Genomic DNA, 16,402 nt, shown 5'->3' on the forward strand with positions numbered 1-16,402 from the left:
TAAGCCAACTCTACTCATCATGTAGTTATTATTTTATTAAAGGTATGTGCCTTGCGGAACACTTTGACTACTGTATTATATTATTATTAAAAATTATTAGGAACTACCTATCTAATAAGTTATTTTGTCAACAACTATTCGCTTAAAATTTTTATATAAAAAAACTATCCTCTAAATTAAAAAATTTGAGTAGCACTACCCATTTTAGTTTTCCACTAACAAAATTCGGCCAACTAACAAAATCCGGCAAGTGTGGCCGAATTTTTTTTTTTTCCTTCCAAAACTTAAGCATTATAATATCACGACTTTTGAAATTTAGAAATTTAACTGACTTATGGTAAAACAAAATACAATATATATACTTATATATTAAAAAGCGTTCTTAAAAACGTTTATGTGTCACATCACCACTCAATAATCAATGGCATCGTGCCACATCACGATTCAATATTTCATGGCAATGTTAATTAAAAAAATTGCATAGAAAGAGGTTTGAACCTATAAGATCATAAATATCACATGTCTTGCCATCTTAACTAGCAATAATTTATGCTTCATTCATCCACATAAATGTATATAAACGTAGAATACAAAAAAGCACCCAAAGTAAAAACAAATGAAACTCATATTACTCTTTCAATTCTTTTCAATATTTTAACATTATATTTCTAAATTATTAATATTGAAAAATTCAAACACTTTATTTAAAAAAAAAAAAAATCTAAGCAACATTCCAGGGCAACGCCTGGGTCAACACACTAGTTACCAATTATTTTTTGTTCACGTGGAAAAAAGAAAAGAAAAAAAAACTTGTAATCAATGAAATAACGACAATTAAATACCCAAACATTATTCAATCAATTAACATTTTTTTTTATACAACAACAAAAAACTGTCACTAATATACTCCAATACAACAACTACCTTTACAAAGTTGAAACTCTACATTATAAATCTTACAATTTCCTAAAAAAACGTGGAAAATCTAACATTTCACTAAAAGAAAAAAAAAATTGAAGTAAAAAGGTGAAAAAGCCCTAATGTGCATGATGACGAGCAACACGATGGGAGAAGATTGATGCAACGGAGTGTACCAACACCAATACGATTGCCACCTTCACTTGACCTCTTTTCGGAATTTGACGGCTACAATTTTTTTGTGTCCCTGCACTCGCACCCACTAGATCACAACTCCTTGCACTAACCATTTTTTATTTTTTTGTAGAAAAATGTTTTCAACTTGAATGAAGGAATTTACAAAATTAGAATGGTACTCGTGTGACAAAAATTGTGGATGGAGATCGAGAGTATGGTATACATATATATAGTAGTAGACATTGGTGTGAAAAAGACGAAATTACCCCTAGTTTAAATTACCAAACTAAAAGCAAAGTAAAAAGTCGTCACATATAGTAGAATGATTAGATTCAATGCAAGTGCAACATTATTTAGTTCAAAGTTTTGTTCGAGTAGCAAGTTTTTATTTATTTACATTGCACTAAATGGCTTGTGCTTAGCTTGACCTCCCACGGTTTGGTACAAAACCATCACCACTTGTGTTAATTTTTACAAGTGACCACAATTCACCTACCCTACTTCTTAGGAGGCTAGGTGAAATGCAAGACATTGGGTGATTAACTAATGTGTTCCCAATTAATATAATGTTTTTGACATTTACATGTTTCGATCGTTTATAGGCTACATACATGTAACTTTGATGTTAAAAAGAGGGTGTTGCTCACAAGTCCTACCTTCAAGTAGCGTGTAAAATATATGTTAGAATCTTTAGTGGATATTGGACATATAATTAATTTTATCATGCTTAGACTAAATTCAGTTTACTGGTGTGATATGATATGAATTTGTTTTATCTGGTTCAATTATATGATGAGTTAAATGAATTTAAAATAAACTTTTTACACATATGGAAAAAATTATGAAAAACTTTTGTATACATCCGGTTTATACTAATATTAGTGTACATTGAGCAGTATAGGGGTAACTTTAAGCCAATTTAGGGTAACTTTTTGCCTTTTTTTGGGTAACTTTGAACATAATATGATTTTTTTTAAAATCGAACAAGAAAAGTTTTATAAGGGTGATAAAATTACTTTCAATCACTAATAATTGAATGTTAGTCATTTAAAATGTGATTCTTTACCAATAAAACGTAGATTATTTTTACTTGTATTGGGTTACTTTTATACATATTAGGGTAACTTTTATTTATTTTAGGGGTAACTTTTGATCACTTTAAGTGAGATTTAAAATGAATGTACAATAATTATTGTACACCCGATTTTTTTAAAAGTTTGTGAAAAACTATATATCAAATAATATATCATCACATATCATTAGACTTGTATCAATGCATATTTTCCTAAATAACTAGCTAGATAATTAAAGAAATTTAATGGTATGACGAGAGGGTATAAATTACCATGTAGGTTAGTAAGCTACCATTAAAAAATTGTTTAGAAAAATTGGTATTTTAGTGGTGTTAGTTTCTGCCTAGGACTATCATTCATCCTATATTCCTATCGCTAGACTTTTGCCAGCAGTAAGCCCATTCATTGTTTTTGATCAAGTTCAAAGTTTTCAAATCTTGTATTCTAAATAATACTACCACTTCCATCTCATTCTTCATAGAAATCGTGGAAATCCAACATACTCTTATTGTTATGAGACTACTATTTGTGTGTTCAAATTCATCTGATTTTCCCTTATCTAAACTTACCAGAATTTGTTACTCGTACATCTTAATTATCAAAACTTATTTTAGTTGTAGTTTGTATTGAACAACCTTTAATTTATTATAACTTATGATTTTAGAATTTATTAGACGTAAAATAAGTGAAAATAAGATGAACAAAACATGTTTAACTTTAGAAGGGCCTGTTTTGTTCACATTGTTTAGAAAAATATACATCGGGTTTGTTTGGCATCATTTTTAGTTTTTAATTTCCTATTTTTTTGAAAACTAAAAACCAAAAACAGGAAACAAAAAAAAAAGTGTTTCCACTTTTTTGTCGTCGGTTTTTAAAATTATTATGATTTTAATAAGTTTAAATAATTTTTTATTCATTATGTGACATATATCATATATTTTTATACAACAAAAAACCAAAAAACCGAAAATCACAGCAATGCCAAACGGTTAGAATTTTTATTTATTTTTTTAATTTTGTTTCATATATGTTAAATTGAAATACAGTACTCATAAATAGTTAAAACGTATCATTAATGAATCTTGTTTTAAAGCATTTTTGTAAAACGAATTTTATGATGCAAAAAATACAATTTTATAAGATATACGAAGTAAAGTATATGTATTGAAAATATTAAGTAAAAATTATGTATCTGATAGATTTAAAGTTTATCAAAAATAAAACTCTAAATTAACTTTTTTTTTTCTTTATCCTAAAACAAGACATTTGATATCGCCGAGCTAACATCTAACGTGTCATGTTTATGCATAGTTATTGTCACCTATGTAGTGAAAACTTGAAATGTCAATCGTCGATGTCTCATGGCCTGGCTATAATAAGACTCGATTTTATTTTATACTTAGAGCCTGTTCTCATACGTTTATTTTCATTTCACTTCAATTCATTTCAGTTTAACTATAATATGTTCAGTTTAGGGCCTGTTCATATTTACTGAACTGAGCTGAACTGAACTGAACTGATTGGAGCTGAAATGAACTGAAATGATTGGAGCTGAACTGAACTGAACTGAATTGAAAAATTAAAATGCATAAAACTGAACTGAACTGAACTGATTGGAGTTGAACTGAACTGAACTGAACTAAAAATAAGTAAATATGAACAGGCCCTTAGTTCAGCTCCTAATTTCCTTCTCTTATAAAATATTCATTTCAGTTCAGTTCGGTTCAACTCTAATAAGTTCAGTTCAATTCAACTGAGTTCAGTCAATGAGAACAGACCGTTAGTGATATTTACACTATACTAATGGTAGGAATAGAATGAATTGTTAATGTATGTATGAACCTGGTTCACGATAATATTATTGTTTGTGGACTTGTGATCCACACACGTCATCCAATTATAACATAAACTCTCATTATAAAATATACATTAACCTTTATTTTAACATAATAACCTTTATTTTGACATAATCACCCCTTTTTGTATTAATATATTGACCGTTAATTTATTTTTGATAGAATATAAAGACCTTTATTTAAATAGCAATATTTAAACTTCATTAATAGTGGCCCATAATATATTAATGTGAACCAAGTGCCTTTAAAAGTTTATACAAATCAAGTTGAGTTTTTCTTACTTTCACATGCTCCATTATTTACCCACTTAGGGCCTGTTCTCTTCCGTTGAAATTCAGTTCAGTTCAGTTCAGCTCTTAATTTACGTCTAATGATATTGCTAATGATATAAAGTCAAATTTCATTCTTTTAAACTCTTATTACAACGACGACGACAACAACAACAACAACAACAACAATAATAATAATAATAATAATAATAATAAGTAATAAATAATAATAATAATAATAATCATCAATAAATAATAATAATAATAATAATAATTGTTTCGGGGTTTTCTGATGTCCTGCGGGAGAGTTACAATTCCGAGACTGGAACCGGACGCCTGTACCTGCAAAATAACGGAGACTCCTGAGAGCTCCGCCTCCAACGGTCAAGTTAGTACCTGATTAAGGAGTAATGATTACGGAAATTAAAGTAATAAGGTCTCTCTAGGTGAGAGTGTTTGATGTATAATCCGTGAGTGATTAGTGTTCTGTCACTTTTTCTCTCTCTGATTCTCTCTTTTCCGTCCTCCTCTTAATGAGGATTAAGAGGAGTATTTATAGTCTTGAGAAGCGTGCCACTCTCTAGGTTTAGGGTAAACCTAGGGCTGACCGGGCCTCTAGACAGGATTGGGCCTTGGTGGCCGGTTTTCCCATTTGGCATGGGCGGACACATGGCGTGTCTCAATTGGTCCACAGAGGACGTATCTGTGATCGACACGTGGCAGGCTCCTATTGGCCTACGTGAAGGACACGTGGCGGAACCTGGTTGGTCCACTTGTCAGACGGTGATTGGAGGATAAAAATCCCCTAATCATTTGCCCCTCACAGGTGGCACGTGACTGGTCACGTGTCGCCTGTGACAGGTGTCGCATGGTGACAGGCGACGGCCTGCTACAGGTGTCACCTTGCAAACGGCCGAGAGACTTTCCCGCCCATATTTTGAATTTGAAGGCGACCATTCGCCTTCTCACTTTGCCTATATAAGGAAGTGCTGACTTCGGTCATTTTCACATTTGAGAACTTTGCGAGAACATTCGGACCCCTGAACTTGCTCTGACATTTCGGACATTTTCTGCCTACCGCCTGTTCTGACAAGCCGACTGACCCGGATTTCCAGAACTTCATCGACCGTCACTCGTTCAGGTAACTCAGTTCTCTTACTCTTAATTTTTCTTTTTATTTTTTGAAATGGCACCACGGAAGCACACGACACGACCTAAGTTAGTGATCAGCCGGTCACCGGGGACGGCTGAATCTAGGACTAGGAGTGCCGCCTGCCCTTTTCTGGACCCATCTTTGCCCTTTATACGAAGTCCGACTGTATCTGTGTCTATGCAGAACGTGATGGCCAGAACGAAACAGATTGCTATGATATCAAAATCGGACGGGTCCTCCCAAAGAGTGCTCCTTAGTGAAACATCTGACCAGGCGCCAGATGTAGAATTGAAACGAGGCGACTGCCAAGCCGACAGTTCTGAGAGAGGGGCCAAGGTGGTCCCTTCCCATCTTACCGTCGACATGTCTAATTTTCCTCCTGCCCCTTCTAAGGGAGAGGAGGCGGGCCCCTCTGGGAGAGGGGAGGAGTCGTCCTCTTCGGACTCATCAGAGGACGAGTCCGAGTCCAGCTCTTCTGGCCAAAGTTCTCCAGGCTCAGAAGAAAAACATAGCCGCCTACAAGAGGCGAGACTTTCTCACGCAGTTGAGAAGGGGGACAATTGGGCGGAGCCGTCCGCCTCTTACAGAGAGGAAAACGCCCCCTACTACTGCAAGGTGCCCCGGGGCCGGATCGCAACCATGCAAGACAACGTGGCGAGCTTTATTGCCAACCACAGAATGGGCCCGGAATTTTTACTGTTCGTGCCGGATCCAGAAGACACTGTCGTCTGGCCGGCTGGTACCAGCTATGATGACGGCTGCTTTGGCTGCTATGTGGCGGCCATCAAAGCTGGACTGCGCTTCCCATTACATCCGGCTGTTCAGCGGATTTTAGATGGGTATGATTTGGGGTTATGGCAGTTAGCCCCCAACTCTTGGGTAAACGTACTCGGCTATGTGGCCGGGTGCGAAATGTACGGGGTGGAGCCAAGCTTTGAGGCTTTCGCCCACATGAACTATCTCAGCCGGACCCCTAAGTCGGGAGGTACCGGCTGGTATCAATTAACGAGCCATAGGGGTTACCTCATGACGAGAGGTAAAGCGAACAAATGGAAGGATTGGCGGAACACCTTCCTTATCATTGAGGGTTCAGACACGGAGCTGAACCAACGTTTTAACAAGTGGAATAGGGATCCGCCTCTTCTCGCAGGCGGCCGCAGCATGCCGCCTGTTCCCCCAAAGGCTAAAAAAGAGATCCTAGACAAAGGACTCTTCAAAGTAGAGACTAGGGTGAACTCTACTTCAGGGGTACGAGAGCAAGTACCCCTAAACTGCGTTCCGAGCTTCAAGTGGCTCTATGACGAGTACTTTTTGGCCGCCTGTGGCCTCAGCAGTCGGTGCTCCAGAGGTAGCCGGCCTGACAAATACTCTGTTTTTTTTTTTTTTTTTTTTCACGCCTTGTTTACTTGGGATTTTTACTAACTTTGCTGTTTATTCCTTGCAGCTGACGCCATGAGTAAAATAACATCATCCAAGACTGCGGCGGCCATGTTGCGGGCCTCGCTCATGAAACAGTATTATGCCGACTCCCCCAACAAGGGGGCACCCTTGGTAAGCTTCGAAAACTCTTCCTCTTTTAGTTGTCTTATGCATATACTAACTCTTTTTGTTTTCAGTCTGGCACTCCAAGGGCTTCTTCCTCGCAACAGCCGGACCCCAAGGCCCGGAGGACGACTGTTGCAAGCTCTCCTGGGTCTTCCAGGAAAACGGTGGCGGCTGAGAAGCAGCCGGCCACTTCTTCAAAAACCCCGGCGGGGCCGCCTAGTAGTATGGACCCTCACTTGTAAAAACTCACTCTTGCTTCCTTCTTGACTAGGTCTAACTTGTTTTTCCTTTCGCTTAATGCAGCCGGCCCTCAGGGGCTTGACTTGGTTGAGGTAGCCAAGTCCATGGTTAAAGTAGTTCCTCCATCTGACAGGGAGGCGGTCAGGGGTGCCGGCACCCTTGACCTTGATGGGATTTCAGGGATCCTTGCTGAGGTATACTTGAGTTTTTGAGTTCCAGGACGCCTGTTATCTTTTTTTTTTTTTTGCTTGGAAGCTGACGCCTGTTTTTCTTTGTACTTAGGCCCTGCTCCGAGTCAACAGCCTTCGCAAGCCGATTGATCGGAAAAACAAAGAGGTAAAGGCCGCAAAAGCTATGGCCGCCTCCAGCTGTGATAAGGCAATGTTTCAAATTGCCCAAAATGAAGTACTGACCATTGATCTTCTTTATTATCAGGCGCAGGCTACCGCCGCTGTTCGGGCTCAGTTAGAGGCGGCCCAGAAGAAGGTTGACGAGCTGGAGGCGACCGTCACAAACCTTAAGGCCGAGCTGAAGCCTCTTCGCCAAAAAATGCACTCTTACGAAGCCATGGAGAAATCTTTGGCCAACGTAAAAGAACGCCTGGTGAACCAAGAGAAGAGTCTTACCCAAGAGCTCTCGGAAAAGGCCGAGCAAGAGAAGAAAGAGCTCGTCCGGGAGATGGTGGAAGACTCCGCTCAAATCCAGCGCATGACCTGGGAACGACTGTTCCCCAGTGCCGACTTTGCCTCCTGGGAAAGAACGTACCGCCAGTGTTCGGAAACATATAATCAACAGATCCTGGCGGCTGCTGAAGAAGAGGCATTGGAAGGTGCGTTGGAGGAGGAAGAGCCGGTTGTGGCGCTTGTGCCACTTGGGGGTAAGGCATCAAAAGAGGGTGCAGCTAAAGCCGAGTCCAGCAAGAAGAGTGCTGACCAGGCGGCAGCTGCTGATACTGAACTGCCCCCTTCTTAAGCTTTAAGTATTTTTTCCACGGCCTGCGTGCCGTTTGCTTTTGTAATTACCCGGCCAGGGGGCCGGGGTTCTGAATATTTTTATCTATTAATGAAATCATTCTTTGCTTGAAATTTGTCTAAGTGTTGAATATTTGATATTGCATTGTACACTATATCGACTGTTTTTCATGGCCGATTGTAGATAAGTACGGATGGTCCGCCTATGCCCCTGGACGACTGGTTGTCTGTTTCCAAGCTGGGCGATCAGTCGGCCATTTATTTAATCGGTCTGACCAAGTAAAAAGAGTGTTAGTCGCAAAGGAATTAAGTAGGATAACAAGCGGCGTGTACCGGTTGTTTCCCTTTATTGCCAATGTTGGCTTTTAACTCGTAATTTGTTAACCCATAATTTGTTAACCCAGCAAGAGTAGTGGTTGAGAGCCCCTGTTTGTTAAAAACAGGCGGACGACTCATACCTTTTAGGCTCCATACTAAGTTTGAGTGACTATTAAGTTAACATAAGAGTTACTTAGTCTTCGTCACATTCTAGATTGAGTAGTAGAGGTACCAGGCGGCGGAAGCCGGCTGATCCCCTTGATTTGCCAATGTTTATTGGCTATTAACTCAATAGGTTACCAGGTAGGAATAGGGATTTGAGTGCCCCTGTTTGTTTAAACAGGCGGACGACTCCAACCTTTTAGGTTCCATACCAAGTTTGAAGGAGTGACTATGAGTTAACGTTGGAGTTACTCAGTCGCCGCCACTTATGTTTGAGAAGTAGAGGTACCAGGCGGCGTAGGCCGGCTAGTCCCCTTGATTCGCCAATGTTTGTTGGCTATTAACTCAATAGGTACCCCCTGCATTTATCCCAAGTAATACAGGCGGTTATCTGACTCAGATGTCAACTGCTACCACTGGTTTGGTTAGTGATAGAGTTATCCTTGTCTCAAAAACGGCTACGTGGTTGCCCTTGGGGACAGTCGTATAGGTGCCGTGTAATTAGTTTATAGAACAATGTTCCACCCAAAAGGGAGCTGCTCTCTGCGACGAATTTCATCCGGAGGGATGCCGTCGGACGCCTGCTATGATGTTGGGACAGGTCGTATTAGTTTTATAAATTGATCAGTTGGCTTGGCGCCTGGTCTGATCACTCGGCCTGTGGCCTTGGTAAGTTCTTGGTGAACGTAGGTGCTAAGTAAAAGAAGGGTAGCCGCCTGTTAGACACAGGGTCGGCCAGGCCCTAATCTTTTTAGCTAAGTATTGTGAGTAAAATACTCAATGGAGGGTAGCCGACTGTAAAGGAACAGACGGCATGCCCCTCTGAAGATAGAGTGAAAAACTCAATGGAGAGTAGCCGACTGTAAAGGTACAGACGGCATGCCCCTCGTAATACAAAATTTGAATAGTAAGTGCGAACTTTATTAAGTAGTTCTTTACTTTACATCATTCAGAAGAAATATTTTTTAAGATTATCTACATTCCAAGTTCGAGGCAACGGTTGTCCGTCTGGTGTTTCCAGACGGTAGGTACCGTCCCTGACTTCCTCATAGATTCGGTAGGGTCCTTCCCAGTTGGGAGTTAGTTTGCCAGACTCATTAGCCCTACCAACTGCTTCCATTTTTCTAAGTACAAAGTCCCCTACTTTGAGTGGACGCCTGTGCACTTTTCTGTTGTATGATCGAGTCATTCTCAGACGGTAAATCTCATGGCGTAAGACAGCATTGCCTCTCTTCTCAGGGAGTGAGTCTAACGCCAGGCGCATGGCTTCCCAGTTTGCCTCTTCGTCATATAGCATTACTCGAAGAGTCGGCTCGTAGTGTTCTATTGGAAGAACAGCCTCCGCACCGTAAGTTAGGAGGAATGGAGTTTCTCCAGTCGCCCCTTTTTCAGTCGTCCTAATGGCCCAGAGAACATGTGGTAATTCATCCGCCCATAGGCCGCCTGCTCGTTCAATCTTTTTCTTGAGACCGTCTGAGATGATTTTATTAAAGGCTTCTACCTGGCCGTTTGCTTGTGGACGGCCGACAGAAGCAAAGTAGTTTGCAATTCCTTGGTCACCCAACCAGCTTTTGAGAACAGGCGTCTCAAATTGGGGACCATTATCAAAAACCATAGACATGGGAACCCCGAACCGAGTGATGACATTTTTCCAAATGAATGAAATTACATCTTTCGTCTTGATTCCCTTTACAGCCTCCGCCTCTACCCATTTAGTGAAGTAGTCAACGGCAACAAGTATATACCTTCTGCCGCCTGTAGCAGGCGTGTATGGACCCAGAATGTCCATGCCCCACTTAGCAAACGGTAGTGGGCTTTGAATAGTAGTGAGGTCAGTAGCCGGACGGTGAATTAATTTGCCAAACCTTTGGCACTTGTCACATTTTTTCACCATCTCCATAGCATCAGCTTCTAAGGTAGGCCAGAAGTAGCCCTGGCGCCTTGCCCTTTGAGCAAGCGTTCTTCCTCCTATATGTGAAGCACAGTAACCAGAGTGGAGATCATCTAGTATCTCTCGTCCCTTTTCAGGAGTAACACACTTTAAGAAGGGTTGTAGGTACCCCCTTTTGTGAAGTTCTCCCTTTATAATTTCAAAATTGGTGGCTCGTCTTTTCAGTGCTGCCGCCTGTTGAGGATCATCCGGCAGCGTACCGTTTGTAAGATATGCCCTGATTGAATCCATCCAGGTTGAGCTTCTGTCTAAGATTCCAATAGGGTCTTCCTCGATGCTTCTCTTCTCCATTACTTCCCAAAAAACAGTTCGTGGAGTATCGGAGGAGGCGGATGATGCTAATTTTGACAGTGCATCTGCCTGGTTGTTTTCTGATCTCGGCACTTGGATTAGATGGAAATCCTCAAGGGAGCCGACTGCTTGTCGGACCGCCTGTAAATATTTGATCATGGCCGGATGAGTTGCTTCGTATTCGCCATTGTACTGACTCACTATCAATTGTGAATCAGAACAGGCGTCTATTTTTCTTGCCCCTGCCGCCTTGCACATGCGGATCCCGGCTAGTAAAGCTTCATATTCTGCCTCATTGTTTGAAGCCTGAAAACTGAAGCGTAGAGCATACTCGAACCTGTCGCCCTCTGGAGATTGACATACGACGCCTGCTCCACAACCATTTGAAGTAGAGCTTCCGTCCACATATACCTTCCAGACTTGGTCTGGAACTTGAGAGTCAGGAGGACGAGTCATCTCTACAATAAAGTCAGCAAAGGCTTGCCCCTTCACTGCTTTTCTAGGCTCGAAAGTAACTTCGAGGCTTTGAATTTCTATGGCCCATTTGATCATTCGTCCTGACGACTCCATGACGGTAAGGGGCCGCTTGATAGGTTGGTCTGTATACACGACGACTGCATGTGCCAAAAAGTAGGGCTTCAATTTTTTAACAGCCATAAAGAGTGCAAGACCAAATTTCTCCACTAGGGGATACCTCAACTCGGCATTTTTCAGTACATGACTGACAAAGTAGACCGGGAGCTGACAGCCGTCCCTTTCAGCAAGGAGCACAGCGCTTAACGCATGATCAGAGACGGCCAAATACATGTAAAGTACTTCTTTGGGCAAAGGGCTGACCAGCCTCGGCAAGGAATGCAAATGAACTTTTAATTTCTGGAAGGCGGTCTCAGCATCCGGCCCCCATTCAAACCTTGCCTTTTTCTTAATTGCCTGGAAAAAGTATAGGCATTTGTCGCCTGATCGGCTTAGGAATCTCCCCAAGGCAGCCAGACAACCTGTTAATTTCTGAACCTCTCGGACGGTACGGGGCGACTGCATGTCGATGACCGCCTGTACCTTCTCAGGGTTCGCCTCTATTCCTCTCTGATTGATAAGGAATCCGAGAAATTTCCCAGACTCAACTCCAAATACACATTTCTTGGGATTGAGCATGACATGGTGCCGCCTGAGTGTGGCGAAAGTTTCTCGGAGGTCCGACAGATGATCTGTCTGTAGTTTAGACTTGACAATCATATCATCAATATATGCTTCGACATTTCTCCCAAGTTGATCAAAGAACACAGTGTTTATCATACGTTGAAAGGTGGCTGGGGCATTTTTAAGACCAAACGGCATGACCGTGTAACAGTATAACCCTTGATCAGTGACGAAGGCCGTCTTCTCCTGATCTTTCTTCCACAAAGGAATTTGATGGAAACCAGAGTAGGCGTCCATAAAGCTCATCAACGCATGGCCGGCTGTTGAGTCGACTAGGCTATCAATTTTAGGCAGAGGGTAACTGTCTTTGGGGCACGCCTTATTCAAGTCTGTGTAGTCTACACACATTCTCCAGGTACCATTCGGCTTTTTAACAAGCACCACATTTGCAACCCAGTCTGGGAAGTAACATTGCCGAATGAATCCTGCATCAAGTAATTTTTTAACTTCGGCGGCTGCCGTCTGACTTCTTTCTTCGCCATGGTTCCGCTTCTTTTGCCGTACCGGCTTCTTTTTCGGATCCACAGCGAGTTTATGTACTGCCAGATCAGGACTAATGCCTGGCATTTCATGGACTTCAAATGCAAAGATGTCCTTGTATTCTTTTAATAAGTTGTGAAAGTCGTCACCAAGGTTTCTCAGAGCAGTCGTCCCAACTTTGACTGTTCGGTCAGGACGTGAATCGTCTAAGATCAGGTCCGCATGCTCACCAGCCGGCTGAGGGCGGAACTCATCCGGCCGCTCCTCTGCCAATGATTGCTATTTTCTTGCTTTTCTTGCGGACTCTGACTGTGACGCCTTTCTCTTTTTGTCGCCTGTTTCTTGAACAGGCGCACTCTCCTTGACATTGTCAAGGTCTGTTTTTTCTCCACTTGACCCAGTGGCCATAACAGTGGGCTTGACATCCGAGAGATAGCATTCTCGGGCCATCCTCTGATCTCCCCTTAGGGAGCCGACTGTTCCATTATCCCTCTCAAACTTAAGCAGCATAAGAGACGGGATTATAACAGCCTTGGAATTATTCAGGGTTGGTCGACCCAGGATCATGTTGTAGGCCGAGAGTTCCTCTACTACTAGGAACCGGACTACCATGTGTCGTCCTTCCCCTTTTTCGCCTAGGCGAATAGGTAAATCTACTCGTCCCAGTGGGTGGACGACTCCTCCTCCAAACCCTATTAAAGGGTGGGAGGCCGGATGTATGCAGTCCGTCTGATATTTCAGTTTTGACAGACATTTGCTGCTGAGAGATCTGAGGAGCTCCCGGTATCTATGAGGATTCGGCCAACTCTCTGGTTGGCCACTTTACATTCAATAACAAGAGGGTCATCATGCGGCCCCCTTACCCCTCCTAGATCCTCTTCAGTGATGACAATCTCAGGAAACGTATATTTGGACGGCCGTTCTTGGTGAACGGAATTTACATCTAACCGCCTTATATTATCTTTGTTGCCCCTAATAGTGGGGCCGCCTCCTGAGAAGCCGCCTGCAATAGTGTAGACGACTGCATCATCTGTATCGGAACTGTCGGCCTGTTGATTCTTTTTGGCCGACTGCTTTTTTGAGGAAGTATTCCCCGTAGATTTCTTGACATAAGTGTCAAGATCACCTTGCTCAGCCAAGCGGTCTAGGTACCGCATGAGACTGATGCAGTCATTGGTGTGATGACCAACGTCATCATGATAAGCACAGACTTTGTCTTGGTTCCGGTTGGTTGCAGAACCCTTCACGGGGAGCGGCTTCTCAATTGAAAAACGTCCCTTTATTTCTTTTAGGATAAACTGGTTATCCTTGTTAAACACATACTTTGGGGAGTATGGTTTGAATTCTTTTTTCTTCTTCTGGGCCGGCTGTTTAGAGGAATCGGCCGCCCAGACCTCTTTTCTTTTCTCCTCTTTATGAGACGACTGTTTTTGTCGTCCTTCTCTTTTGTCGAACCTTTTCCCGTCCGACTGTTTTATCGTACACAGATCAGTCGCCTGTATATAGGCTTCTGCTTCAATCAAGGCCTCTTGAAGAGTCGCCACCCTTTTTCGAACTAAGTCAAATTTGAAGGTAGACCCGTCTTTGAGACCTCTAAAAAAGTCAGTATAGGCTACCTCATCCGGTAACCCTTGAATCTGTATTCTCATCAGGTTGAACCGCCTGATGTAAGAACGAAGCCCCTCCTTCTCACCCTGCTGAATTGTTCCCAAATCAAGGGTCGTTTTCTTTGCAGGGATGTTCATGGCGAAGTTGGAGGCAAACAAGTAAGCAAGCGTCCTGAAGCTGTTTACACAACCAGTCGGCAGGTTGCCGAACCATTGCTGTGCGATTCCCTTGAGAGTCGCTGGGAAACACTTGCACCAAGTGGGATCATCCAACCCTTGAAGGTACATCAGGTTGGTGAATGCCATCAGATGGTCTTCCGGATTAGTAGTGCCGTCATAGGCGCCTACTAGTACATTTTTTACTTTGGCCGGCTGAACGGCTTCAGTAATTTCCTTGGAGAAAGCCGACGGCTGTTCACCAAGTCTAAGCAACCGTAGCTGCCAGTCCATAGGTTGGACGTTTTTTGCTGCAGGTCCACCAAATGGAGGTGGCTGCATAAAATACTGTTGTTGCGGCACAAATGGTAAGTTTGGTACCGCTTGGGCACTATGAAAGCCGGACTGACGGGAGGTACCGCCTGACTGACTCTCATGGTACGATTGTGTATGCCTCATGGAGGTATTTTGTAAACTTTCTTGAAAATTTGAAGTAGAGGCCGACTCTGACAGTCGATCACTCTTCTTCTGTTCTAACAGCAGACGAGCGTCTGTGTATGTTTTCTTCGACCCGTCCGCCTGAATGTGACGAACAGGTTTCCTATTTCCCGTAGGATAACGGAATTTTGTGAAATCAAGAGCAAGTGGCTCCCGCTTCTTGGATTTAGGATGAGGAGTCGCCTCTCGCCCTTGAACTGGCTTCCTCTTCAGTGAAGTGGAAGGTTTTTTGGCCGACTGCTCTCTGACTGAAGCAGGCGGCTGTTTGTTGATCAATTCTTGAATCTCTCCCTTGAAGCCCCTCATGAAGGTCATGAGTTCGTTCCTTGTGATGGGAGCAGACCCATCAGTCGGCTGTTGCCGAGCAGGCTGGGCGCCTGCTGGCTCGCTTCCTGTTTGAAGATGCTCCCGTTCCCCCCTTTCGGTATGACGGGTACGTCGGGCCCTTAGGGTCCCGTCTGGAGCTGTATGAGTTTCCACTTCAAATTCACTTTCGGTGTCATGGTCCGACTGAACTTGAGGGTCGTCTAGGGGACGCCTCTCTTCAGGAGTCGGTACAGACTTGGATGCCATCTCAGAAGTACTCTCCCCACAGACGGCGCCAAATGTTTCGGGGTTTTCTGATGTCCTGCGGGAGAGTTACAATTCCGAGACTGGAACCGGACGCCTGTACCTGCAAAATAACGGAGACTCCTGAGAGCTCCGCCTCCAACGGTCAAGTTAGTACCTGATTAAGGAGTAATGATTACGGAAATTAAAGTAATAAGGTCTCTCTAGGTGAGAGTGTTTGATGTATAATCCGTGAGTGATTAGTGTTCTGTCACTTTTTCTCTCTCTGATTCTCTCTTTTCCGTCCTCCTCTTAATGAGGATTAAGAGGAGTATTTATAGTCTTGAGAAGCGTGCCACTCTCTAGGTTTAGGGTAAACCTAGGGCTGACCGGGCCTCTAGACAGGATTGGGCCTTGGTGGCCGGTTTTCCCATTTGGCATGGGCGGACACATGGCGTGTCTCAATTGGTCCACAGAGGACGTATCTGTGATCGACACGTGGCAGGCTCCTATTGGCCTACGTGAAGGACACGTGGCGGAACCTGGTTGGTCCACTTGTCAGACGGTGATTGGAGGATAAAAATCCCCTAATCAATAATAATCATCAATAAATAATAATAATAATAATAATAACAATAATAATTGAAATAATAATACTAATAATAATAATCAATAAATAATAATAATAATCATCAATAAATAATAATAATAATAATAATAATAATAATAACAATAATAATAATAATAATCAATAAATAATAATAATAATCATCAATAATTAATAATAATAATAATAATATTGTTAATAATAATATGTACATTTGTATATACACATATGTATAGTAATAAATAATCAATAAATAATCAAAGATCATTAATCCGTAGTTAAAAATCACTAATTAATAAGTTCAGTTCAATTCAGTTCAGCTGAGTTCAGTCAATCGGAACAGGCCCTTAATCCATCAGAAGAACAATATCATTAATAAATAGC

Source organism: Chenopodium quinoa, unplaced genomic scaffold, assembly GCF_001683475.1.
Source record: "Chenopodium quinoa cultivar QQ74 unplaced genomic scaffold, ASM168347v1, whole genome shotgun sequence".
Taxonomy (NCBI): domain Eukaryota; kingdom Viridiplantae; phylum Streptophyta; class Magnoliopsida; order Caryophyllales; family Amaranthaceae; genus Chenopodium; species Chenopodium quinoa.